Below are 27,163 nucleotides of genomic sequence, written 5' to 3' on the forward strand. Positions count from 1 at the left end.
GGTATAAGCAGGTAAAACTCAATCGTCTCAGCATTTAAGCAGTTACTTCAAATTAAAATAACATGATTCAATGTCATTTAGAATCCAATTGGTTGATATTCTTATGGCACTTATTGTTTTCTGATATTATGCCCTTGTCATACATATTATGTAAGCTGAGCCTCATGGTTGCAGACCAAATTCTCATAATGCCTACCATTTTTCTCAGGTTTGTGGGCAGGCAGATGATATATATATTCAAAGAAACCCTGCAGTAGTATCAAAGAGCTTAAGCAATGGAGCAACTGTTAGCAATTCCATGTCATCTACTGCCTCATCGGAAGTGACAGAATCTGAATACTCTAGTCCTTCAAAACAAGAAGTCATATATATATATATATATATATATCATCTATTGTACTTTCTTGTGCTTCGTAAATTTGCAGACGTGTTTCCTTTAGGTCTTTGTAGTCTGAATACTCTAGTCCTTCAAAACAAGAATAGTTTGACTGTGGTGAATATATATATATATATATATATATATATATATATCATCTGTTCATTCTGTTGTACTTTCTTGTGCTTAGTAAATTTGCAGACATCATCCTCATCTAAAGAATATGATGTCTATACATAAAGTTTAAATCAGTTATAACAATAAAGACTGATGTCCATTAAGAGAAATACATCAGTCTCAAAATGAAAATCGATGTCCTATTAACCACAGGAGATCGAATTATTATGTTAGAACCAATGTGCCACAAACTAGTGCACATCGTGTTTTAGATAGAGATCGATGTCCAGTATAAGTATTGTCATCGATGAAGACCAGAAAACCGATGTGTGAAATAGTATCAGTCATCGTTTTTTAAATGAATAACGATGTTAAAATGCATAGTTGTGCTGTAGGATCTATATTTCTTTAAGCATTAAAGGCAATAAAATGAGGGTTTGACAATATATAAACATACAAATTTGTTATCATTTAAACGTATTTACATCGATTTTATAATGAGGAACCAATGTGTATAATGATACTAGACATCGGCTAAAAACCGATGTCTAGATTTTCCGGACTTTTCTCATCACCCACTAAGACATCGGTCAGGATTCTTTTTCTCATCGGTTTTTGGCCAATGTCTGAGGGCATTTTTCCAGTAGTGATATGCCGGATCTGAGGTATTTTTCAACCTAGCTTGTAATATTGATGTCTCTATAGCTTGGTGGGTGAGTAGTTTGATAATTAACTAGGCTACTTGCTCCATATATAATATGGATCAGAGATAAAACAAACAAACGAGATGCGATTTGTGTGTATTAACTAGGCTACTTGCTCCATATATAATATGGATCAGAGATAAAACAAACAAACGAGATGCGATTTGTGTGTGTGTGTCTATATGCTTAGCTGCACTTTAACTAGAATCATGATTGAGATAAGCATAAGGATTTGTTATGTATAAAGAACAAATTTTGATAAGATATAAAATAATAAAGCAGAATCACAAAGCGATATAAAATCACATTTTGGGGCATTAAAGTGAAAAGATTATAGAAGAGACACGAATCATGAGCAAACTAGCTCTAGTAAAATTTGGTCATTGGACTTGGCCCAACTCAAGAATAAGTGTGCGAAAATGAGTTAGGATTGAGATAGATTTGACATTTGATGTTCGTTAATGCGCTCTAATTCTACATATATAAAATGCACACATCAACCCCTATCTCTAATACGCAAGGCTTTTCAGATTAAAAATTTATAGTGTATGTGACATTTTTTTTTTGAAATAGAAGTTGAATTCATTAGATCAACAACCAAAAGGCTAGAGTCTACCATAACTTACATAAGCAAACTCGGCAAGAAAATCCGAACAAAACCATCTAAGCTAGAGTAGATCATTAAATTCTCTGGAACGCTCGCTTTTAAGCAAGCCTATCTAAGAATGTATAAACCTCGCTTGCCAATCACGCAATTGTGGTACAAGTAAGAAACTAGAAACATCATAGATGACTCATAGAAGCTTATCCAAACTCACATAGGCTTGCGCCAATCTTATTTCAGATAATTCCCAACTCCGGTAGCAGTCTTGATCTGACAACGATTGGTCCTGGACCATCTACACGACCCAATTGCCTAAGAATGTCCACCTCTTAGGCCAGGGCCACCCTCATCACTAAGTAACAGATGAGGGTGGTAAAACACCCTCCACGAAAGCCCATTGATTAGGCCTAAGAGATCCATATCTGAGCCCAGGCCCAGCAGCACAAGCCCAACCATGAGCAGCCCTAACAGAAGCATATGCCATCTTTTGCCATGCCACCATTGCTGCCGCTACCTCCGCCCAGACCTCCGGCGGCCTTCCTCGCCACAGCATCAGTGGCCTATTAAGATGTTAATGTCTAAGATCTAGCGGTAGCTAAATCTTGGTTAACGCTGGTCCGATGGGCGGACTACTACTTGTGATATTCTCAGAACTTCCGCTACTTGTCAAGTAACATACAGAGGGCGTCAGAGGGAGACCGCGCTGGGCGGTCTTCTCTTCTCTGATGCCTAAGTTAGTCAATGTATTTATGTTGACAAAGTAACATTAGGTAATTAATGAGGAGAGAGGAGAGAACCTTTTATAGGTGAGGATTAAGCTGATCTTCTCCATGTTTTCGATATGGGATTGATATGCTTCAGTTCCCAGCTTCTGGAGCTTCTAATGTTGTCTTGGCGTGGCGCGTGGCGGCCCGTCAGCGATGGTCTGTGGGTAAGTCGGGGCTCAAGCGATAGCCTGCTTAGCTGTGTTCCAGTACGTCACTCCTTTGGCGGGAGTTGGTACCGCTGGAGGTAGCATGAGCGTGGCCCATTATAGCTAAGTATGCTTGCAAATGCTTATGTAAGTACAAGTCCCCCAAGTCCCTAGTCAAGGAGGGCCATCTTGGTTGGGGAGTTGCCTAGTGGTTCGAAGCGTTACTTTTACTAGACTTGCAAAAAACATAATTAGCGTCAGTGAACAAAGCGTTGTCAACCATGGACTTACTGAACAAACGCTTTATACCCTTTAGGGTGGGCTCCTGCTAGGCCCCCAGGGAGTCCCCCACTCCCCAGCTAAGATAGACCTCTGTTTGGTTGGTGTATTGTTTGTTGAGGGGAGCTGCGCTAAGCAGAGGGTGTTGGGTAGAGAGCCCAATCTTTGGTACCCGAGTGGCGGGGGTCAACGTGCCTGATCAGGGCTGTCATATACTGTTGACGCATCCCAGTGTCCCGGAGGGACATAGCCTGACTGCAATGCTGCATGGCAGTCGTCATCAAAATGAGGCGTTGCCTCGGGAATCGCCGTTGGCGGAAGTCCCTCCGTTGATAGTAAGCGACAAGCAATGTCACGGGGACCTGTTTGGTGGTAGCCTAATGAGCGAAGTTGCTCTTCAGCGGAGACTGCCGTGCTTGATAGTTGAAAAGGGAGAAGTTCCACTAGCGCAGTTGCGCTTAGCGAAGATTGCCTCGCTTGCAAGATGAAAAGGGAGAAGTTCCGCTAGCGGCGTTTCACTTAGCAGAGAATGCCTCGCGTGCAAGATAAAAAGGGAAAAGTTCCGCTAGCGGAGTTGTGCTTAGCGGAAACTGCCTCGCTTGCAAGATGAAAAGGGAGAAGTCCCGCTAGCAGAGTTGCGCTTAGTAGAGACTGCCTCGCTTGCAAGATGAAAAGGAAGAAGTTCCGCTAGAGGAGTTGTGCTTAGCGGAGACTGCCTCTACGATTGGTGATCTTACCCTATGATGGTTACTTCGGATAGACGCTTTATCTGATGGTGTTTGACACGTGGCCAACATGTATTGGGATAGCGTGTGGAATAACGGCTCCATAGCACTCCCGTCTCTTAGCCATAAATGCGCGTAATTATTGATTTTGTAACCGAGGAGACGCCTAGGTAAATCCGGAGAGTAAGTGCGAGCATGGGGCACATGTACGGCTGTGGTGCAATGTCGTTTTTGAACGGACGGCCTAGATGAGCTTGATGTTGACATAAAAGAGAGGGAAACCACAGTGGTTTTGACATCATCTTCACTTCAAACTCAACTCCTCCTCGTCTTCAAGCTTTTGTTCTTTGATATTCGAGGAGTGTCCTATGCAAATCAAGAGACAACATCGTTCGGTAAAAGAGAGATCCCTGGAAGTGAAGACATACATTCCGAACGCTCCAGATCTTCCATACCAACAGGTTAGTGATTCAAGTTTCTTTGTTTCATTGCTTTCTGTCAGTTTCTGTTTTTTTTTTTTTTTTTTTTTGTATTTGGAGGGAGTTCTGTTATTCCCTAGTGTGTTTGAGGGTCTAGACTGGGTTCTGGGGATGGGTGTAATTGTTTGACAGGGGGTTAGGGATTATGGATTAGCAAGATCGTGGAATCTGGGTTTTGGATATATATACGCTGTGTTCTTGTTTTGGCACATCACTACTACAAAAAGTTCATCAAACTACGGTGGATTTCTGTTGTCTGATGAAGAAGTCCACCGTTGTCTAAGTCAGTATTGTGTGATTGAAAAATCACACAACCGTAATTCCACCGTTGTCTGATAGTAGTTGGCTCAACAGAATAGCTATTTTTCTGTTGTGTGAATTCTGTGCAGCAGGTTCCTGCCATGGCATGCGCAGGGATGTGTCGAGCCATTCAGACAACAGAAGATAATTTCTGCTGTCGTCTGAGATTCATAACACACAACAGCTATAATTCTTTCTTTGTTGTGTGAGATTCATAAGACTCAACAGCTATGATTCATTCTTTGTTGTCTGAGATTAATAACAGACAACAGATATAATTCATTCTTTGTTGTCTGAGGTAAGTAACACACAACCGGAGTGAAATTATCTCCCTTATCTGTTGATTCACTCAGACAACAGAGATGATTTATTTCTGTTGTGTGTTATGAATCTCACACAACACAATTTTGTTTTCTTTTGTTGTCGGATGTTAGTTCACACAACAACTATATTTGGTTAGTTGTGGTGTGAATATTGTAATCAAATTGGGTAATAATCAGTGACTGTTGTAGGGAGAAGCCTCAATTATGAATTCTTTTAAGTCATACAACACATTGTTTTGTATTGTGTTGTATGAGATAAATGCTAGGTGAAATTGTACAAAATCAACGCTAGAGATTATTACCAATGAACAATAATTTTATATTAATGCTAAAAGTAAATGTGATACATCAAACTCCAAATCGATTCACCATATACATCTTTATAAGCATTTAAACATGCCATTGAACAAAGCCTTCCAATTTCATAAGCTATACAAGATTGTGTTCGATCCTCACCCACAAGTAATGCTGCAACATAAGCAATCCAATTTCATCTTGTGCAGCTATGCTAGGAAAGTAGGAATATTCCTATTTGTTTGTGGTGATGAGTAGAATGAATCTGAATGGTGGTTCTGGGATTTGGATATTGGAGCTTGACGAACCGTTTCCTCTATATCTACATCTTCACCATTCAAAATCCTACAAAAGGTATTGAAGGGCAAACATAAGTTCATAGCAACACATACACACCCGAAAATTGATACAGAATGAGGCACACATTTGTTTGGACAAACCAAATTTGCAGTGGTTCAAAAGGCTAAATAAACAATCAACTAGAATAACACAAGATCAATCTAAGACCCTGCAAAATATCTTGTACGGCAATCAAATCAATTCCTCAGAGACTGAATAAACTGAATATCAAAAATGGCGAGAGAGAGGTGCTGCAGTCTGCACACAAAAACTAAACTCACCTCATTGAAGTATCTTATGAGAAGATGTTTTGTGATCCTCCCAATTCCAGAACCACAATCTGTTACAAGTTCAACACTCATTAAAATTTTGCATTGCCAACAAAACCACACATCAAGCAGCTACATTCAATAACAGGGAGCCTAAATTTAGCTAGCAACCCTTCTTAAAATCTCTATGTTCAAGCTTAACAGCATGAAAAGATTCATATATATAACTATTAGCCTATAGAAGCTTTTGAAATAGTAGCCGAAGGACTTGAGACATATTTCAAATTCAAAGAACCTCAGACCAAGCAAAATTAGATGGAAGCAAATTAGCTTTCCAATCCAAGACTAGCAATCAGGTAGCTGCAACACAAGAACTGAAATGTGATCTACTATAACTAGGAGAAACTAACATTCAGTATTTTTAATGCTAAATTAACTTGCCAAGTCATCAACTTCTAGGATTACAAACCAATTTCAACTTGATGCAATACCAGATACTTTGAATAAGAAATCAGTGGATTTTAAAAAAGAAGGCAATACCAGAAAGTTGTGAAATTGAAGAAGTTGGAAGTGGTGGCCATGGAAGCAATAAAGGCAGCAGCAAGGATGCATTGTGAAATCCTTAGAAGAAGCCCAGTTAAAGTCCTAGGAAAATCCTTCATTTTTGTTTCTCTCACAAATCCAACAAAGTATCAGATTCTTAATTGGTTTCAATACCTCATATCCTTCAGTCCTATATAAATGAATGTGTAACAGAAAATATAGCATCAAGGGCTTAATCATACTCTGTTAGTCCTATATTAATGCAATTATTTATGCTTCATCATTCTATTCATGCAAATTCCAACTAATAAACGCTTTCAATCAAATTGATTCAACTCTTTTTTCAAAGAATCCATGAAACAAATAGATATCATACAACCTAATAATTCTTTTGATACCCAAAACAAATATAAATATAAGATAAATACTGCAGCAAGTAGTTCACCAGAAAAAAAAAGTAACAAGAAAAACCTAAGTTAAGATTCATACTTGAGACAAGAAAAAGAAGAGTGTGGAAGCAAGAAGCTCTTAACATACGCCTGCACACAAAGGATCAATAGATAAACTGTTAGAGAAAGGATTACAATAGGTATGTATGAAAAAGATAAAAAGGATTACAATAGGAGAATAGAAATTGAAATATAATATTAGCAAACAGAAGGGGTATATCCTTACATTTAATCATATGGATTCCTCAATTAAGTAAGGATATCAATCAACATACCTTCAGTGGAGTTTATGTGCTTTCTCTGAGAAGATACTTTCAATTTCAGATATGAGCCTACAGATTGGACAATAATATCAATTAAGACAGAGAGGTACATTTGAACAAAAGCAATTCACAGTTTGCTTACCCCTTGAAGATTTCTATGGTGTTTGCATCCAATTTAGGCAAAGGCCTCATATCTGCAACAAAATCCAATTTTAATAATCAGCATATAAAAGAATAAGACATAAATTAATGACAAGATTAGTACTCCATTCAAGTAAGGAGCAGTAGTATCCTATCTTCACTTGAATTGGCATTTGAAGGAGTGATATCAGAATCATTCTCCCTAATCCTCACAAAAATCAGGTATACAAAAGTATTTTACATACTAACTTCCAATGTAAAGAAAAAGGCTCTAGAATGAAGAATACAAATATATAAGGGCAGCATCATGCTGCTGTTAAGAAATTCCATTTGCAAATTTATAGTCCACAATAACGAAAAAAAATGGTCTAGACTTGGTTAATAACAATTTGCACACTCACACGTGCAAAGAGAGAGAGAGAGAGAGGAGCAATCTTACATGCATAGAAGATGATATGGCTTCCCGTCAATTCTGCAGTACCAATAAAAATGTTCATTAAGTCAGCAATTCTTTTGAATGATTACTTCGCTTGAACTCAAAGAACCATTAACCAACTAACAAGAATGGTAGAGCAATATTTTTGGCCTCTAATTCTAAAACCTTGATCCAACTAACCATAACAAACATAACCTAATCTGAATCGCATACAACAATGCCAACGAGAAAAGGAGTAGCAAGAAGGAAAAAGGTTGAGCTAAAAACCGTTGACTGTGAGTGACCCAAGGATCATTTGACTATAGTAGTTTGTAGAGTCAGAAGCTAATACAAAGAACTTTGACAAAAACTTAACATCAAATATGAAAAGAGAATAAGATTCAAAGTCTCCGATACAAATCATACAATTCACAAGTCCACAAATTTAATGAATCCGAACACCATATGAAGATTGAACAATAAAAGATGAAATTTTATCAAGATAGCCATAACTCACCAATAGTTGATCACATTGTTGGATTTTGGCTCAAGATAGAGGAGATTGAACTCACTTTCATTGTGGAAACACAACCCACTGTGAGGAGAATCTGAATTTGAAAGGAATTAGACATGAAAACTCTAATTAAATTAGTTTCACAGCTATACCTCAAAACAGGAATTGTTTATGAGCAGTTGGTAGTGTTAGCTTTTTTTGTAAATAATCCAACCGTTGGATTTTCATGATTTTCGAGTAAAAAAAATATGACAATATTTCAAACAAGTTTCATGAAGAAGTCAAGATGAAATGAATATGAGAAGTTGCATATTTTAGGCCATGAAGTTGACTGACTGGAATTGTAGCAAGCTAACCAATTCATCACCATGGTCAAAAAATTCCCAATTCAAACTGTAAAATGAAAAACCCAATAAAGAAGCTAACCAATTGCGACCAATGACCTCCTTGGTTCAGTAACCCATGGTGTTGACGAACCCATCAGCTGCTCGTCCAAGTTGATAGCAACGGTGACGACGAAATCCACATGGCACAACTTGGAGAAAATTCTGAAACGGAAAAGGCATCGTCTTCCTTTTTAGGGTTTTTTGATGAAGAGAGAGGCAGACAAGTGCAGGGGAGGAGGAAGAAGCAGCGAAGGTCTTAGGGTAGAAAGCGTTTTGGGTGTTTAGGTGGTTTGAGATTTCAATGTGATTAATGATATTTCTGGAGAATTTTGGGGTTTCAGAACTATGAGAGAGAGACGATAAGAGAAAGAGAGATGAGAATGAGGACCAAATTGAATCTCTCTCAATGAATATGAGAGATTCACAAGAGAGATCGAGGTGCCTCTCTTGAGGCGTTTCGGGGAGGCTATTCGAGAGAGAGGGTCGAGGGTCGACGGGTCGAGATAGGGTTGAGAGGCTTTGTATGTCGTGCTAGGTTTTGTTTTCCTTCTTTGGGACACAATGTGGCATGGCAACTTAAACCTAGCAGAAAATTTTCAAAGTTACTCACACAACAGAAACCTCATCAACTGTTGTGTGAGTGCACTAAATAAAATCAAAATGTGGAAACATGGAGGGAAACATGCCGCCTACAACATTTTGGCTCAAAAATCTACCGCCTATGTTCCTACCTCACACAACAGAAACGTATAACTTCTGTTGTCTAATTTCTACAGCTTGCACTAGGTGGAAGACGTTTAAGCAAGCTTCCTCAAAATTTGGTATCCAATTTTCAATCACACAACAGAAATCTCAAGCACCGTTGTACCTAGTAGCCCAAATTTCAGATGTCAAGAGGCAACCAAGACTAGAGAGTGGAGGGAAATCTGCCGCTATATTTTTAAAGACTCAGACAACGGACAATACGTAATTATGTTATGCAATGTAGTTCTGAGAAAAAAGTTATCACTTTGTGGACATTCACACAACAGAACATCACTAATACCGTTGTACAATAGAGTTCACTTAAACACACAACAGACAATTTCTGTTCTGTTGTGTGATTAGTGTTGTGTGATTAACTTTTTGTAGTAGTGCATTCTAGGTTTGGTTGTTCTTGATGTTCTTGGCTAAAATCTGACATAGGGATAGTTTAGATCGGTTTTGGAACTAACTGACGTGGGTTTTAGGGTTTGTGATGGCTAGCGTCATAGAGATCTCGAGCAGTGAGGATTCCGGGTCTGACGTGTCGCTCAGCGTGGCGGATAGGATGTTTATTGACTCGTTGCGTCCGTCTGCCCCTGCAGGAACCTCACTGTCCGAACCGCTAGACATCGAGCTGCTACAGACCATACCTTGGGAAATTGCAATGGGTAGTGCCGGTCATCTAGAAAGTTTTAGGGCAAGGGAAGACGTTGCCGCCAGCAAAAGGCGTGAGGAGAGGCTAGCGAGCAATAGCGCTGCTAGAGGTTTTGCTGGCGGGGGTGAGGCTGGCAGGGAAGAGGTAGAGTAGGTGTGGATTCTCCGCGACAGCACTGCAGTTGACGAGGTTGGAGAACCTATGACGACTGCTGCAGTCAATAGTCTGAAGTGGGTATTCCGCCTGCCGGGAGTGGTGAAGTCGTGTCCGCCTGCCGCTGATGAGAAGGCTTCTATTTTGCCGGCGGGGTATGCTGCTGTTCAGGAGGCCATCTTCCACCAAGGTGTTACCTTTCCGCTACTCCCCAACCTCCAGATCTTGGTGTGCGAGTTTGGTCTCGCCTTTGGGCAGATTTGTCCCAATATGTGGAGGTTGTTGATGGCGCTCAACTCGCTATGGCGCTTGTCAGGCTACGAGGGTCCAACCGTGGCGGAGGTGTTGCACTTTTACGAGCTGGTGTACGTGATGCGCCAGGGATGTAGTTGACAAGTAAATCTGAGCCACCGTCAGGGGGCCCCAAAGCTAATCGAGAATCTAAAGGATTCTATGTCTCCCTAGCGGGGGACCTTCTGTATTGCCACGACGGGGTGGGAATACCAAGTTGGGTCAAATGAGGGGGTGCCGACATTCAGGATTAAGTCAGAGTTCCAACCTATTTGAGGTTGGTGCTAGCTTTTGCTAATCGAAGTTGCCAGCTTTGCTTGTATGATATGTTTCTGTACTCTGCTAATCATCGTTTTTTTTTATGCAGCGGGCTTGCGATATAACTTGACACACTAGGAAGAGTGTCCGTGGCGAGGATTAGAGGTTGTTGGCAGAATCGCAACCTGCTCGACCTCCGTCTTCTCACCGGTTGGGAGCTGTTGGTCGATCAATAGTTGACTCGCGCCCTTGGTAAGTAACTTCCGCTGATCTGTGCCTTAGTTCAGTTTTCCTCAGGCTAACCTGTTGCCTTTCGTGTAGATTCTCCACTGGGTAACAAAGTGAGAAGCGACGTGTTTGCCAAAGCCATGGACCGCGCAGAGATTAATGACTTTCTGGAGAGCATGTATGCCGCTGGGCTGGTTGCCCAGCAAACTGTCTCAACCCCCAGACACTGGCGGTGAGCCAGTTTAAGACTCCAGTGGTGCTGCCGATGCCTCAGCACTCGTATCTTGGACCCGACGGTTCACCCGTGGTTCAGGCAGGAGCTGGCGTCGACCGCGGGGCTGCTGGCGGGAGCAAGGCCCCTGCGCAGCAGAAAGAGAGAGCGCTCGCTAATCGGCTTGGGCCTCAGAAGGAGAAGGTGGCGCCCTTGAAGGAACCAGCTACTGTTGCGGGGTTGGAGCCGCATATGCAATCGAGGCCTGTCGCCGTTGGTTCCACACGGGTGGTGTTACAGAGGAAGCGGCGACAGAATGACGCCGACAAAGAGAGGAGGGAGACGATGTGGAGACCATCGGGGCCAGCCAACAAAAGAGGGCAATTCGGGCCCCGCTGAAGGTGACTGTGGCCCCTGTCGGGGAGGTGCAGGCGAGCGGTCTAGACTCCTTTAGCCCGTATGCCGAGTTCCTGACCGATCGCGAGCGGGAGTTTCTCTTCCACCTTTGTGAGTGGTTAGGATTTGGTGGATTGGATAGGACCGTCCGCCCGACCGCAGTGCAACAGTTGCCATTCAGCTCAGCGTTTGGCCATCTGTCTATCGGGCTACATGAGCTGTTCCTTGCCATGTCAAACCAGCCTCTGGTTAAGCAGCAGTTGAAGGAGGAAATTTAAGTCTCGAGAGGGAGTTGCAAGAGGCCAAAGATAAGCTGGCGAACGTTGAGCGGCGCCTGACCAAGGCGGAGTGTGATGTGATGAATGCCCGTGGAAAGCTAATTTCGCCATTAAGCGGGACCTCGAGCGGAACGATCATGTCTCCAAGCTAGAGCAAGACATAGCCCTGCTGAAGGATCAAGTGGCGGCTAAGGGTAAAAAAGTTGAGATCCTTTAGAAGGATTCTGCTGTTAAGTCCGCTGAGGTTAAGAGGCTGGAGGGCGAGGTTGCCTGGCTGGAAGCTGAGAGGAGCCGCATCACCTCATGGAGGTCGCCGCTGTGGAGGCATTTAAGCAATCTGCGGAGTACAAGCGAGCCATGATGGAGGCGGCGAAGGCTGGTAGTGCTGCCAACTTAGACATGTTGAAGCAGAAGGGCGCCATCGATTGGGTGAAAGCATCCCAACCCGCCGGGTCATCTGGTCAGCGGGAGCCTGCGAGCAGTGAGGTTCCTATTCGAGCTTAGGGTGCCCGCTCAGGTAGCGGAGAGAGTGGTGAGCGTCCGGCGGACGATTCTCAGTGGACCCACCTCCCACTCAATCTGACATCTCTCGTGCTAACTTCATGGCCGCCAATACCCGAGAGGATGGCACCATGGTGACGCTGAGCCCTACCACTCCTGGATCTGATCAGACGAGCCGCCTGGCTGGGCCACCCCTACCGCTAGAGTCTGAAGAAGTTGCCGCTGCTCCCAAGAATTAGTGATGAATACTCCGCAGCTTTTGTAATGCCGCTGAGGCTTGTTTATGTTGGTGCCGCTAAGGCTTATTTTGTAATTTTGACTATTCCTTTAGGTGGGGAGTCCCGACCCTAGATATATGCAATTTTTGCCTTTGACATTTTGTGTGGGATCCTTTTCAATGATTGTTTTTTTTTTTTTTTTTTTTTGCCAGAGTTTTGACTTGTGCTTTTGCCAATTAATGAAACAATAAAGGAATTAAAATTGTTCCAAGTGCACAATGTAGCGGGCATGGTCCGCCGAATATTGTTGGCGTTGCTAGTTAATTCTTGTGCTGGGACTTGGTGACAATGGTTTGAATAATTCCTTGTTTCATTGATAGTTGATAGACCAGCATTTTACAAAAGCGGGGTTGTACCCGTTGATTAGCTTCCCTTAGCTAAATATTGAACAAAAATTTAGCTAAGTCAAGATGCTCTTGGGTAGCGGCATGACTATTTGTAGTAATACCGAAGGTGTTTGGTATTCCAAGGGTGGGTCGTTGTGACGCCATCCTTGTCCATTAAGTAGAAGGTGTCGGGGCTAACGACTTCCACAATTTTGTATGGTCCTTCCCAAGTTGGGCGGAGTGCCGTTGGCGGTGGAATGACTTCCTTCATTACCCAGTCCCCCAGTTAGAGGTTGACTTAAATACACATTTACGCAAGCGTACGTATCATTGTCAAGATAGAAAAATATTATGCTCAAAGTTTATCGTACCACGGGGATTAGTGGCTAACCCACATTCCTTGGGTAATCGGAAATAAAGACACTTAGCAAACAAAGGAAAGAAAAAGAAAAAGAAAATACATAAAAATGTTAATCTAAGGCACTAAGCCTTAGCAATGCTTGACTTTAATTTTTCACCAAAGCCTAATCAAAACTAAGAGCCTAGTGGTAGATATGCACAAATGAGTGGAAGAGTTTAATGTTTGGGGGTTGATTTTAACTTAACAAATAATAATTAAATGTAAAGCAATAAAAATAAAAAATGAAATGTAAACAATAAAAATGAGAATGTCGGGTGTTAGGGAAGTTCCTTCACCCAAACCTCATGTGTCGGAAGCTAATCTAATATAGATGCATATTTCATATTTTGGCGGTAGTCGTATCCAAGGCGGTTCAAGGCTCAAGGACCGAAATTCCCTTTCATGGTATTCCTACTCCGGTTCAAGGGCCGTAGAGACTCACTTGGCATGAATTAGAGCCGGTTCAAGGGTCACTAATTCAGATCAAGAGGCGTAGAGATCGAGGAATTAGACTACTAAGCGACCCGCCCGCGCAATCACGCAACAGGTGTAAATCACCATGCTTATAAACCTTCGAATACGAAATTGAAGGTTTCTAGCTTAGGAATTAGAGGGGGTCAAGCCTCTAACTCTATCCTAGACATGCTCAAAATACACACCTTAGAGTTGACTAGGCTCCTAGACATGCATTTTAACCCAACAAAAATAGATATAAACATCCATCATATGAAAATTGCATCATTACATTAAATTAAACATCTTTTACACAAAATTTGGGTTAGAGACACAACCCTAACCCCCAACAAAGAAATTACTCACAACCCATAACTATGAACATCAAAGATACAAAATTCAAAGAGAAAAGATTATAGAAGTGTAGGAGAACACAAAAGTAGCCACAATTAGCTAGGAAGCTAATATGACTTCCCTTGAATTACAACTCCCACAAATACCTAAAGCTTGAATCTTGTAGCTTTTGATGAATCCTTGAAGCTTGTGTGAGAAATTCCTTGAAAACCTTAAAATAAAACTAAAGAAAAGAGGAAAAATGGAGGAGATGGAGGAGAGAGAGAGCAGCCCAAAAGGGCTGCCTCTGTTTTTGGTGTGGCTGCGGCTACTGTTATGTGGTTCTCGGGTTCTCCCCTCTTCTCAATATATATCTCTACATATATACCTATAAGGAGGCGCTGTGAGTAAAGGCTGATGAATCAATCGGGTATGTGTGGCTAGAGGAAGATATTAATCATGGATAAGGCTGCACGTGACCAAGAGGAGAGAATATGAAGTCTCTGTGTGATTGTGGTGACATGCCACGTGTCAATTCTTGGTTGGAGAAGTCTATTTCAACATCAAACGTGCATGAATGCAGTGTGTGTTGGTTAATTAACCAATTAAGCTTAATTGCTTAACTAAGCCATTCACAATTTTGTCCTTTTGTCGAAATTTTGACTTTCACCATTTTGCATCATTTCTGTGTCCATTTTTTCTCGATTTCCTACAAAAAAATAAAAATATATTAACTACATATTAATTTACTTAAGGATTAGCTTATTTCACGTGTTTAAAATGCAATTACGTGCATAGAAATGAGTGTAATAAGAGGTTTCGGGCTTTGACTCTGGCGTTGTAGAAACGTGATACCCGCTGTTTGTTTTGTAAGTTGTGCAAATGGGCCTTGTGTCTTTTCTCCTCGAGGAGGTCCTTGTCGAGGTTGATGCCTTTGCCGTTGGTTTCATAGCAGTAGCCCTCGACCCTAATGGTAGCTTGGGTGACCCCAATAGGTAGGACGGCTTCAGTTCCGAACATCATGCAGAACAATGTTTCACTAGTGGCGGAAGTTGGGGTAGTCCTAATGGCCCACAACACTTCCGGGAGTTTCTCCGCCCATAAACCTTTGGCGTCGTCGAGCTTCTTTTTTAGCAGCTTCTTGATTATCTTGTTTGCTGCTTCGACTTGGCCGTTGGTTTGGGGATGAGCGACATATGCAAAACTCATTTTTTTCGCCCAGATCAGCGGTGAAAGATATGAGTTCCTTGTTGTTGAACTGTGTGCCATTGTCTGTAATGATTGTGTGGGGGACTCCGTAGCGGCAGTAGATGTTCTTCCAGAGGAATTGAGTTACCTTGGAGGTAGTTATAGTCGTCAGCGGTTTCGCCTCTATCCACTTACTGTTGTAGTCGATGGCAACAATGATGTATTTGAACTGGCCTTTGGCGGTTGGGAATTTTCCTAGCAAGTCCAGGCCCCACATGGAGTGGATCTATGGACCAATGATGATCGACAGGGGCTCCGCCGGGGCATGGGGAAGGTCAGCATATTGTTGATACTTATGGCAGGACCTGGAGACCTTCCTAGCGTCGTTTCCGAGCGTGGGCCAGAAGTAGCCCTGTCGCATTGTGCGATTAGCCAGAGATCTGGCGCTGGAGTGGTTTCCACATTCCCCAGCGTGTATCATTGTAAGAACGGCCTTTCCCTCCTCTAGGGTCAGACACCGGAGGTTGGGATGTGTGAATCCTTGGCGGTAAAGCTTGCCATTCTGGATGTTATAGCGGGTTGCCCTCCGCTTAAGTTGCCTTGCTTCGACCTTGTCGGTTGGCAGTGTTCCATTGCGCTTGTACTCAATTATTTCATCCATCCAACTTGGGTTTACCTCAATGTTGAAGATTTCGGCCAGGGTCTTGGTGATGCTTGGCTTATCAAGGCATTCCACCCTTGTGTCCGCTGGACTTTGGTGTGGTTGAGCGATTGCTAGTCTTGCTAGTGGGTCAGCCTTGACATTCTTTTCCCTGGGGATCTGCGTGATGGTGTGAAATTTGAATTTCTTGAGGAGTGTCTTGACGTACCCTATGTATGCCGCTAACTGCTGGTCCTTGGCTTGGAAGCTGTCGTTGACCTGGTTAACGACTAGCTGGGAGTCGCTGAATATGTTGACACTCTCAGCCCCTGAGTCGATGGCGAGGAGTAAGCCAGCAATGAGCGCTTCATACTCCGCCATGTTTTTTAAGGCTTTGAAATTGAACTTTAACGCGTATTCCACTTTTAGTCCCCTGGTCCCGTCAAGATGACTCCTGCACAGCAGGCCCTATCGCAAGTGGAGCAGTCCATGTGGAGGTTCTACTCTAACTGCTACTGGGGATTGGTTCCTCAGCTGTTACCATTTCTGAGTTGGCCTCCTGTGCCCCTAGGTTGGGTTCATCCTGACGCTCGGTGTGTTCAGCGATGAAATCTGCCACTGCTTGGCCTTTCATGGCAGTTCTTGGCTTGTAGTCAATGTCGAACTCACTAAGCTCGATGGCCCACTTGCTGAGGCTCCCAGAGTGCTCAGGGTTTTGCATTATCTGGCTTAAAGGTTGGTTTGTTAAGACATGAATTGTGTGGGCTTGAAAGTATTGGCGGAGTTATCTAGCGAAGATAATGAGTGCGAGAGCGAGCTGCTCTAGGGGGGGATATCTTGTTTCCCCCCGTTCATGCCTATGTCGGCGTACAATACGGGGAGCTCCTTCTGGCCTTCTCGTCGTACAATAGCGCAGCTTACCGCTGATTGTGATACCTCTAAGTATATGTACAGTGTCTCCTCTTGCACAGGAATGTAAAGTAGTGGGACTGCTGCCAAGTGCTCTTTCAAGCTCTAGAACACCGCCTCACAGTCTGGGTTCCAGTTGATTACCTTCTTGTGGGTCGTCTTCAGAACTTTGAAAAATGGGAGGCATTTGTCGGTGAGTCTGGAGATGAACCGAGAGAGGGCGGTTAGTTTGCCTTGGAGGCTCTGAACGTGTATCTTCCATTCCAGAGCCTTCATATTGAGGATGGCCTGTACCTTGTCAGGATTGGCCTCTATGCCCGTTCGCTGACTATGTAGCCTAGAAATTTGCTGCCGGTGACGCCAAAGAAACACTTTTCTGGGTTGAGGCGCATACCATAAGCCAAGAGAATGGCAAACATGATTATGAGGTTTGCCACGTGTCCGCTGGCCTTGATGCTTTTTACCAACATGTCTTCCCTGTAGACCTCTATGATTTTGCTGAGATGCTCAACGAACATGGCGTTCATCAACCGCTGATAAGTTGCACTGGCGTTCTTCAAACCGAAAGGCATGACATTGTAGCAGTATAGGCCCTTGTCAGTGGTGAAGGTGGTGCACTCCTGGTCACCGGGGTGCATCTTGATCTGATTATAGCCAGAGAAGGCATCCATCATGCTGAGCAACTCATGTCTAGTGGTTGCATCGATCAGTTAATCAATGCGGGGTAGCGGGAGGCTATCCTTTGGGCATGCCTCGTTGAGACTTTTGAAATCGACACATATCCGCCATTTTCTACTAGGTTTCTTGACCATGACCAAGTTGGAGATCCACTGAGGGTAATTGACTTGGCGGATAAATCCAATGCGCTGGAGTTTGGCAACCTCTTCCCCTATTGCACGATTTCTTTCTTTATCGAAGGCCCTTCGCCTCTGCTTGACAGGGTAGAAGGACGGTTTGATGCTCAACTTGTGTGTGATAATCTCAAGGGAGATACCTGGCATATCAGCATAGGACCATGCAAAGATGGCGGCATTGTCACATAGAAACTGAGTGAGCTCTACCGCTATCTCGGGGGCTAGCCGAGCACCGATGCGGACTATCCGCTCAAGGTGCTCGTCGGAGATGCTGATAACCCTCAAGGATGTCTTGGGTTGACAGGCTCCTTTTTTACATATTTTTTCTCGTCATCCCTAGGGTCCTCAAAGATATTTGGTGCTGGTGCATGGTTTCCTACCGTTAGGATCTCATGGCGGCGCGCCGACCGTGCCACGGTTGTGGAATAACATTCTCATGCCAGTTGTTGACTTCCTTTGACACAACCTGTCCCATTGGGTGTAGGGAACTTCATGAGAAGCATGTATCCGGCTATGATGCACTTGAGTTTGTTAAGTGTCTGTCGACCAATGATGGCATTGTATAAACTGAAGCAGTCAACAACGATGAACTCCATATGTATCTCCGCTGTGCGTGGACTAGCGCTGATAACTAGCCGCATGTAGTCAGAACCGAGTGGTTGCGTGACGTCACCGGAGAAGCTGAGCAGTGGCTCATGATCCTGGAGTAATTTTTTGTTCTGCTGGAGTTGATTATAGAACCATTGAAAATGACATTGACAGCGGATCTGTTTTCAACAAGGACCCTTCCCATTGACCATTTATCGAGTATAGCGTCGATCCATTCTTGATCGTCATGGGGCAAATGTACTCCACGCTCCTCCTCCTCTGAGAAGGTAATGGGTTCCCAACCAGATTTTAGGAGTTTGGCGGATCTCTCATAGCAGATGTTGCAAACTTCTTTGGGGTGGTTAGCGCGTGCATAGCTCTTTCTTGCCCTATGAGACATGTTGGTGATCGAAGCACCGCCGTCGATGGTGTTGATGCTGCGTATGGGTTCGATGTTGGCAACCACGGGTGGCGGTTGGCGTACTTTGAATTGTTCCATCTTGCCTTCACGGTACAAAGTCTCAACAGCCGTTTTGAGGGCGTTGTAATTGTTGGTGTTGTGACCACTGTCCTCGTGGTATTTGCACCATTTGCTAGTGTTTCGGGGTTTTCCCACTCTTGGGTACTTTCTCAGGGGTGGTGGCGGAATCTGGTCCTTACATTGGTTGTATATCTCCTCATATGAGGCTGTGAGGACTGTAAACACTGCGTACCGCTGGGAAGACTCCGTCCGTTTATTATGGTTATCCCCATGAGATGAGCAGTTGCCTTTGTTATAATGTTGGTCCTTCTGTTGCTTGCTCTGGTAGTTGCCTTGTTACCACTCTCTCTTCTTATCAGTTGGCGGCGTAGCAGAGGGTTTGTTAGCGGTCTCTTGCTGGCTGGAGGAAGGCTGAGTGGTCTTTGCAAGTGTTGACGGTGGTGGTGGGGTTTCTCTATATGTGATGAATTCTGCCTGTGCATGGATGACTGCTTCGCTCATGACGTGGTCATACGTGGCATTTGGATGATTGTAATTGAGATGATAGAGAAATTGTCCCTTTAGGAGTCCTTGCTTGAAGGCTGCCAATGCCATTATTTTATCAAGATCACGGCATTAAGATGCTGCCGCTCGCCACCTGGTGACGAATGCCTTCAATGTTTCCTCTGTGCCCTGCTTGACGTTGAACAGTTGAGTTGTGTTGTGATGTCCAGCGGACAATAGGATGAACCGAGAGAGGAAAGCGTGTGAAAGTGCGTGGAATGAGTCGATGGATCCCAGAGTGCATTCAAAGAACTAACTCATTGCCTCACTATCCAACGTTTCACTAAACAAGTGGCAGAGGGTGGCGACATCAAATCCCTTGTTGTTAGTAACTTTTTTGAAGGTGACCATATGGACGAAGGGGTCTGTCATGCTGCTATAATGTGACATCTTTGGTGTCTTGGCATGTGCTGGTCTGAAGGCCTGTAAGATCCTGGCGGTGAATGGTCTTGGTCTGGACACAAAGAGTAGATTTGGAATTGGCGTTGGGGCGCCTGCCTCCGCCCGGATTAGCCTTTGCTCTATCTGCTGCATCTTTTCTAGGATTAGGCGGTTGCGTCGCCGGCGGATCCCCCATGGAGATTCCGCTGAACCAGCTCCCACCCGGGGACAAGTGGATTACCTTCAGTCCTAGCCCTAGCCATTGAGCGATTGGTGTGCGGCTGTGACTCCGCTTCCTGTTCCATCATTAGGCGGGGGAGTGGAGGTGGGCCCATTCCTAATAGTTCTGGTGAGTTTGGCAATACCTGCATCTATATGATTGGTATGGGTGCCAATCCGCCTGTGTTGGATCGACTTAGTCTGGTGCTCCGCGATTGCTCGCTCTGTGCTGGGTTAGCGTTTGCCTCCAACTCCCTTTTCAGTTCGTCAAATTTCGACATTAGTGTGGCCACCTGCTTTTGGGCCTCAGCCTTCTCTCTGCGCTCTTGTTCCCGCTCCCTGTTTGCCTTGTGAAGGTCTGCCAGTGCCAGCTCATACATAGCGGCTAGATCTTGGGTTGGTGGGTGACTGCTACCCGGTCGTGCCTCCACTGCAGTTTGGGTCAGCGGGACCTGGGATGAACCCTAGGGTTCCATGCTAGGGTTGACTGGAGTGTTGAATAATGCACGGTTGACATTAACCGCTGGATTACTGCTGGCCGCGGGGTTGGCGGGATGGGGGTTGGTAGATTGATCCGCTTGCTCCTTAGTGTTTCCCCCGCTACCGTTAGTCATGGTGATTGTTGTGGTGGGATGGCCTTTAGTTCAAGGGTTTCCACATACGGCGCCAATGTTAATGTCTAAGATCTAAAGGTAGCTAAATGTTGGTTAACGCTAGTCCGATGGGCAGACCTCTACTTGTGATATTCTCAGAGCTTCCACTACCTATCAAGTAAAATACAAAGGGCATCAGAGAGAGACCGTGCTGGGCAGTCTTCTCTTCTCCGATGCCTAAGTTAGTCAATATATTTATGTTGACAAAGTAACATTAGGTAAGTAGTAAATGCGTAATTAATAAGGAGAGAGGAGAGAACCTTTTATAGGTGAGGATGAAGCTGATCTTCTCCATGTTTTCTATGTGGGACTGATATACTTCAGTTCTTAGCTTCTGGAGCTTCTGATGTTGTCTTGGCGCTGCGCTTGGCTGCGCATCAGCGGTGGTCTGGGGGTAAGCCGGGGCTCAGGCGGTAGCCTGCTTGGCTATGTTCCCGTAGGTCACTCCTTTGGCGGGAGTTGGTACAGCTGGAGGTAGCATGAGCGTGGCCCATTATAGCTAATTACGCTTGCAAATTCTTATGTAAGTACACAAGACTGGTGCAATCCAAAGCTAGGACCACCAGCCAACTCACTCTTGCAAAGATCACAAACCGACGGTCTGCAATCTCAACCAGAAGGTCTGCAATCCAAGCACCTGCACCACCGCGGCTGAAGCAACACGATCGGATCTGTTACTTCTCTTCCTCGACGATGCCGCTTCTATAAGCCAATCACTTGCACCAGCAGGACTTAGGAGCACCTTCAATCACCGACCCGCAAACCTCCAAGATCCAAAAACCCCTCAGATCACCTTCAAACCACATAATCGCGGCCTCTCATCATCTAACACAGAACCACCGCAATCACACCTTTGACCAAACAGTCTTCCTCCTCAACCAAGAGGTCGCGCTATCGAATCTCAGAGGAAGGGAACCCGATGACAAGTGTCACTGGGCACAGTGCAATCCCACCCAAACGAGTGGTGCCGCCGCTATTGCACGCGAAACCTAGGTTCCGCTTCTTACTTGTTATTATAGTGTATGTGGCATTGTGGCAACTTGTACTGTTGTGTGGAGTAGCCATTGTATGGCTAAAGTTGTTGTCTTTGGACTTTGAAAATCAAGTCACCATGATACATAACACGTTAACATCGGTATAAAAGAGTTGCTCGAATATAGTGTTCAAAGATTTGGTTTCGAAAGGTGGGCATAAAGGTGTTCAATGAAATGCCTCAAAGGGGCGGTTTCTACTTCCTAAGCCAAGGGACAAGGCAGCAATCCCCTCAACATAGAGAAATTCGTGGATAAACTAAATTGTGAGAACAAACGACATGCATAATTGCACTGGCATACAAGGACATCACAACAATTAGGCCGCTGTAGCTGGTATTGCTTAGTTTTAAGCATTTGAGGAAGATGATGCATGTAATGGTCATTTAAAGACTATCCTCGGGTTTATTTCCGATCAAGTTTTGATAATATAAACTGGATTATATGTTACTGATTGTTGTTTCTGTTGGTTGTCATTGGTATAGCTATATAGGCTGATAGCTTCATTTACGAGCATATTTAGTTTCCGTTTATTATTGATTAATTTAGGCTGCAAGATGAAGCCAATGTGTTTCGGTGTCTCATAGTGACTTCACGGTAGCGTTGATGTTTCTGCTATTCTCATCCAAATGCAAAAAGATAGCAGATCCGGAAAACGACTTATCAAAAGTTTCTCTAGTTGTAGATATCTTGCAAATTTTGCATGTTCATTCAACACTTTATTCATTCTCGTAACGGCATTGCTTCTGCTAAGGATTAGCAAAATCAACCAAGTCAATCATTTGTCATTGGGTTTCTTGATTACTATTGAACCTGTATCCCTATGTTTTTTGTACATACCTCCATTAATATGGAGGATTTGTTACATCACCAAGCATAAGTAACACCCTCTGAGGGGGCCCACAAGCCATGGTGGGGCCCAACCATGACTTGCATACTGTAGCCCGACATATAACCTACCCCATGATAGTCGGAAGCTGCCAAGACCTCGCCGGGAAGCAACCTTCCCGGCCTTGCCAATATGCCTTCACAAGAAGCTTTCTAGACTAGAAATGGACTTTGTGTCCCACATTGAAAACCATGTAAAGGAAGGAGCCTCTCTTCCCTATAAAAGGAGACTCCTTCCCATTTATTCCACATCCCATTACATATTTTGTAATCCCTTTGGGCCGCAACGCCCAAACTCATATAGTGCAACACTTCAAGTGGACATAGTTTCCCGCTAAGGCGGGAGACGAACCACTATACTTCTTCTCTCTCTCTCTCTCTCTCTTAGGTTAATTAGAGCATTTGGTTTTTAACATTAATATTGGCGCCATCTGTGGGAAGCCGATACAATAGCTTCGTCACTTACCATGCGTTAAGTCAACTTAACGGAGCTCAAAGAAAATTTTTTCCTTATTCAAATTCATCTCTCACTGAGCACCCATTTTCTTTAATCATCATTCATTCTTAAATCATCATTAGCTCCGCGGCAACTTATGCCCAACCACGATCAACATTACACCAGCGGTAAAACAAAAACAAAAAAAAAATAGAATTTTGAGTTTCACTGTTCACAATGCTTCATACTATTTACCGGAAGCTACTCCTAAAATTTTATATGGACACCCATTACACTTGTTACTATTTATTGTGCATGTTAGATGGCCGTAAGATCCATATATTATTAGTTGCTATACTAATTCGTCATTGTTCATACAATTACAAACTTTACATGTACTCTATATGTAAACATGTGGTCTAGCCTCCGGGCACCATACTTTGTCAAAATCTCCCCACGGGAATGAGACCTAAACTGGTCTAAGACTCTACGAGTCTATGGTCCACGACCAACCGCCAAGCGGTAAGGCAACTCCTCATAATGACGATGACCGCTACGCGGCATTGCAGTCAAGCTTTTCTCCTCCGAGAAAAAGTAAAGGGACCAGTTAACGCAGCCCACATCAGTCATTGATTCGACGGTTAACCCCCGACGCTTGGGTATCAAATATTAGGTTCGCTACCTAACACCCATTCTTTATACGCAACTCCCCTCATCAAACAATTTTCTGACTATACGGAGCTCTATACCCATGAGTGGGGGACTCCTTGGAGGGCCTAGAAGGGGGCCACCCGAAAGGGCAAAAGCGTTCGCTCCGACAAAATTCTAGATGGACGATGCACTTGCACTAATTATGCTCGTTATATGGCACAAAGCTACTCTTTGGTATCAAGCCCACAAGAAAACCCTCCTTGACTAGGGACTTTGGGGACTTGTACATACAACCTAGCATAATTAGCAAATGGTTATGCTCATGCCTCATGCATCACCTTTGAGCTACCCGCTCATGCCTCATGGCAACCCCGACCTTCACGCTCATGCCTTCGCAGCACCTCCGAGCTTCCTGCTCATGAGCTCTAACGCTTACACCTCCGCGACACCCCCGAGCTTTTAAGCTCACGCCTTAGCGGCACACCCGAGCTTCCCACTCACAAGCTCTAACGCTCATGCCTCCGCGGCACCCCCGAGCTTTCACACTCATACCTTTGCGGCACCCCTGAGCTCTAACGCTCATGCCTTCCCGGCACCCCCGAGCTTTCATGTTCATGCCTTCGCAGTACACCCGAGCTTCCCGCTCAGGAGCTCTAATGTTCACGCCTCTGTGGCACCCCCGAGCTTTCACGATCTCTAACACTCATGCCTTCCCGGCACCCCCGAGCTTCTCCCTCACAAGCTCTAACGCTCATGCCTTCCCCACACCCCCTAGCTTCGCGCTTTTGCCTTCCCGGCACCCCTAAGCTTCGTGCTCTTGCCTTCCAAGCACCCCTGAGTTTTCACGTTCACGCCTCCATGGCACCTCTGAGCTTCCCGCTCACGCCTTCATGGCATCCCCGAGCTTCATGCTTATGCCTTCCTGGAAACTCCAAATCCCTGAGCTTTATGCTCACTCCTTCTCAACATTCTCAAGCTTTACACTCATGTCTCCTTGACATACTACATGTTAATGGAACATTGAATTCTTCTACCATTTGTCGTTTGCAACAATTGAATTCTTTTCACCTTCCATTAACACGAGCGATAACTAAACTAACCCAAACGTGTGCATATTCATCGTTCATGAGTTACAAACTCTTGTCTTCACAACACTCATGCAACTTACACCTCATGGGTGTAACCTCGTCAAGTCAACCACATACGTTTTCTTGCGCACATCACATATTTATCATATGCAATTCACATGCTTACTCGTAGTATGCTCACACAACTATATGCGTTCTTGAGTTTATACGTCGCAATCAATCATACTCGGTGCCATTCACATATACATCAACATGTATCATACACCTCGTACATTCATATATGTCAATGCATATCAATGCAACTCACATACGTTGCCCAATACAACAGGCATCCTACGTGCACATGTTTCTATATTTGTTTTATAGGTTGAAGAGTTCCTTCTTGCTTAAGGAGTTCGGGGACTTGTAGGGGCTCGGCGCCGCTCAGACGTCACTTATGCTTGATGACATCATGTTTATAACTCCCCAACTAAGAAGTCACTCTTACTTGGGGATTTCGGGGACTTGTACATACCTCCACTAATATGGAGGATTTGTTACATCACTGTACATACCACCTATATTACATACCGCCAAGCATGATCAACGACCTCTTAGGTGGGCCCCGCGACATGGCTAGTCCCGCCTACGACATGCATCCGGTAGTCCGACACCCGAGCTACCTCGCTATGGTGGAGGTCGGCCCGTACCTCATAGGGAGGCCACCCTCCCACGCTCTCCAAAAGGCTTCAAGAGAAGCAATATGTGTATTATGTCCCACATCAGAAATGTAAACTAGATGGGGACTTCCTTTAGCTATAAGAGGAAGTCCTCCCCTTCTTAGAAGGGATGGATTCATGATCCCCACACTTGTATCACAACAAAGGCTACTTGGCCTCACTCATAGTAGAAATATCTAAGTGGACGTAGCCTTGCCTCAAGGGCAAGGTGAACCACTATACATGCTTGTCTCTCTCTCTCTCTCTCTCTCTCTCTCCCCATCATGATCCACACTTAGTTCCCGTTCCGTATTCTCACACAGAACGTATTCTCACACAGAAACATTGGCGCTAGAAGGAGGGGCCCTAAGTTTGGGTATGAACCTCTGACCTTGAGCAAGAGCCATCCGGATACACGAGCCTCCGAGTACCACGAGCCAGCGGGTACATGATCCTCCGGGTACTACAATTGTCAGTGGGTACGTACACATCCCACCCCCAAGTTCCACTCTTCTCCGGGACTCTCGCGAGTCAGCGGGTATGCACACCTCCTGATACCTCTATCCATCCCTCTGCCGTGCAACACAACACCACCCATCTAGGAATCAAGGTCCACTTGCACCTATACATACCTGGCTAGCAAGTCTTGCACACCACCTCATCTCGGAGACTTGAACCTTCCTTGAACCCGCCCGGTACTTTGAAACTTGATCTGGGGACCAGAGTAGCAGGCACCCATGCACTCCCTAGAAGCTTCATGTCTCGATAACGACACCCGAGAACCCGGAACCATCATCAACTTCTGTGATCCTCTGACACCCCGTTGACTCAATCTCAGCACTCTCCTGGCTTTACTCCCTGCGCCTCGCTGAGTCGTTCCGGTACCTGATCTCTTGTAGTTCTCGCCAGCAAGTCACGGTGAGCTTCCGGCAACATTAACTCTGAGACCCAACATCTGTCTCGATGACTCGCCAACAACCTCATCACCTTAAGAGTCCCAACTGACGAAGGTTCCCGGTACATGATACATGTCCTCATCTTGTTGTCCTCACCGGGATCCAAAATGGAGGAAGAAAACTACTTAGTTCGCCCGGAATCACTTTCCTGGTTCCACGGCCTTACTTCCAGTGGTCAATCTGGTAGCGCCCAGCATCCCGGTGACCCACCCGAGAACAAACTACCGGCGACCCATTCCGATAGCCTCACCTGCCGTTCCCGGCAATTAACTTCTACTCCCGGGGCAGCTAGTCCATCCGGGACTTTGATGTCTACCTGGACCCTTTTGGGTTCATAATCTTCTCGGCATCACCCATTTTAACTTCATCGGTACCGCACTTCAGAAGTAATCTAGGCAGCCATGCTTCCTAGGCTGAGTTATCAACTCCCGTATCGCTCTCCTCCAGAAACTCATCACAACCTGGACCCCGAAGTTCCTTCTTCCGGTGACTCACCCATACCATCCAGACCATCACCGGTACCCCTGCCATGTCAACCTCCTCAATCCGGGAACAATCATTTCCCACCTCTACAGTCCAATTTTGAGTCTCCGGTACCCGGTACCACTTCCACGGGATCTAGTGTTCCCGATGATAACCATCGTCTTCGACCCAGGCTGAGCTGCGGACGTCCCGGCCGGTACCTTCTCTCAATTTGCCTAGATGCACAAGCTCCGAGACTCGAAGACTCACCATTGCTCGACCATGATACCGGTTACTTGACCGAGTCAAGGCACAGCAATTCCCGGATTCAAATGCATACCAACCCGGTACTTCCTCTCGGTGGCCATCCGGTCATCATCCTCAACTCTCGACACTGAGCCTTCCCGGGTCAAACCCAACAGCCACACATCTGAGCACCCGTCGTGGTCTCGCTGACCCAACTCGTTTCCAAGTATGTTCTGCTACAAACAAAAAAAGAGCCTCCGGCACCCGCTGGTTCCACGGCTCAATCTGGTCGATCAGAAAGTGCTTTCGACCG

At 44.8% G+C, this 27,163-nt stretch overlaps 2 long non-coding RNA genes across 2 annotated transcripts; both read right to left on the minus strand.

Annotated features, from left to right (window-relative positions):
• Positions 1 to 5,133: 5,133 nt before the first annotated feature.
• On the minus strand, positions 5,134 to 7,172 carry LOC112190481. The gene is made up of 3 exons (XR_005805388.1): positions 6,990 to 7,172; positions 6,755 to 6,804; positions 5,134 to 5,459 (listed from the first exon to the last, which is right to left on the minus strand). It is a non-coding gene; the product is annotated as an uncharacterized LOC112190481 (long non-coding RNA).
• A 108-nt stretch (positions 7,173 to 7,280) lies between these two features.
• On the minus strand, positions 7,281 to 8,694 carry LOC121051243. Its single transcript, XR_005805389.1, has 4 exons — positions 8,474 to 8,694; positions 8,051 to 8,141; positions 7,558 to 7,590; positions 7,281 to 7,389 (listed from the first exon to the last, which is right to left on the minus strand). It is a non-coding gene; the product is annotated as an uncharacterized LOC121051243 (long non-coding RNA).
• Between the last annotated feature and the right edge of the window lie 18,469 nt (positions 8,695 to 27,163).

The sequence above is a fragment of the Rosa chinensis genome, chromosome 2, assembly GCF_002994745.2.
Source record: "Rosa chinensis cultivar Old Blush chromosome 2, RchiOBHm-V2, whole genome shotgun sequence".
Classification (NCBI taxonomy): Eukaryota; Viridiplantae; Streptophyta; class Magnoliopsida; order Rosales; family Rosaceae; genus Rosa; species Rosa chinensis.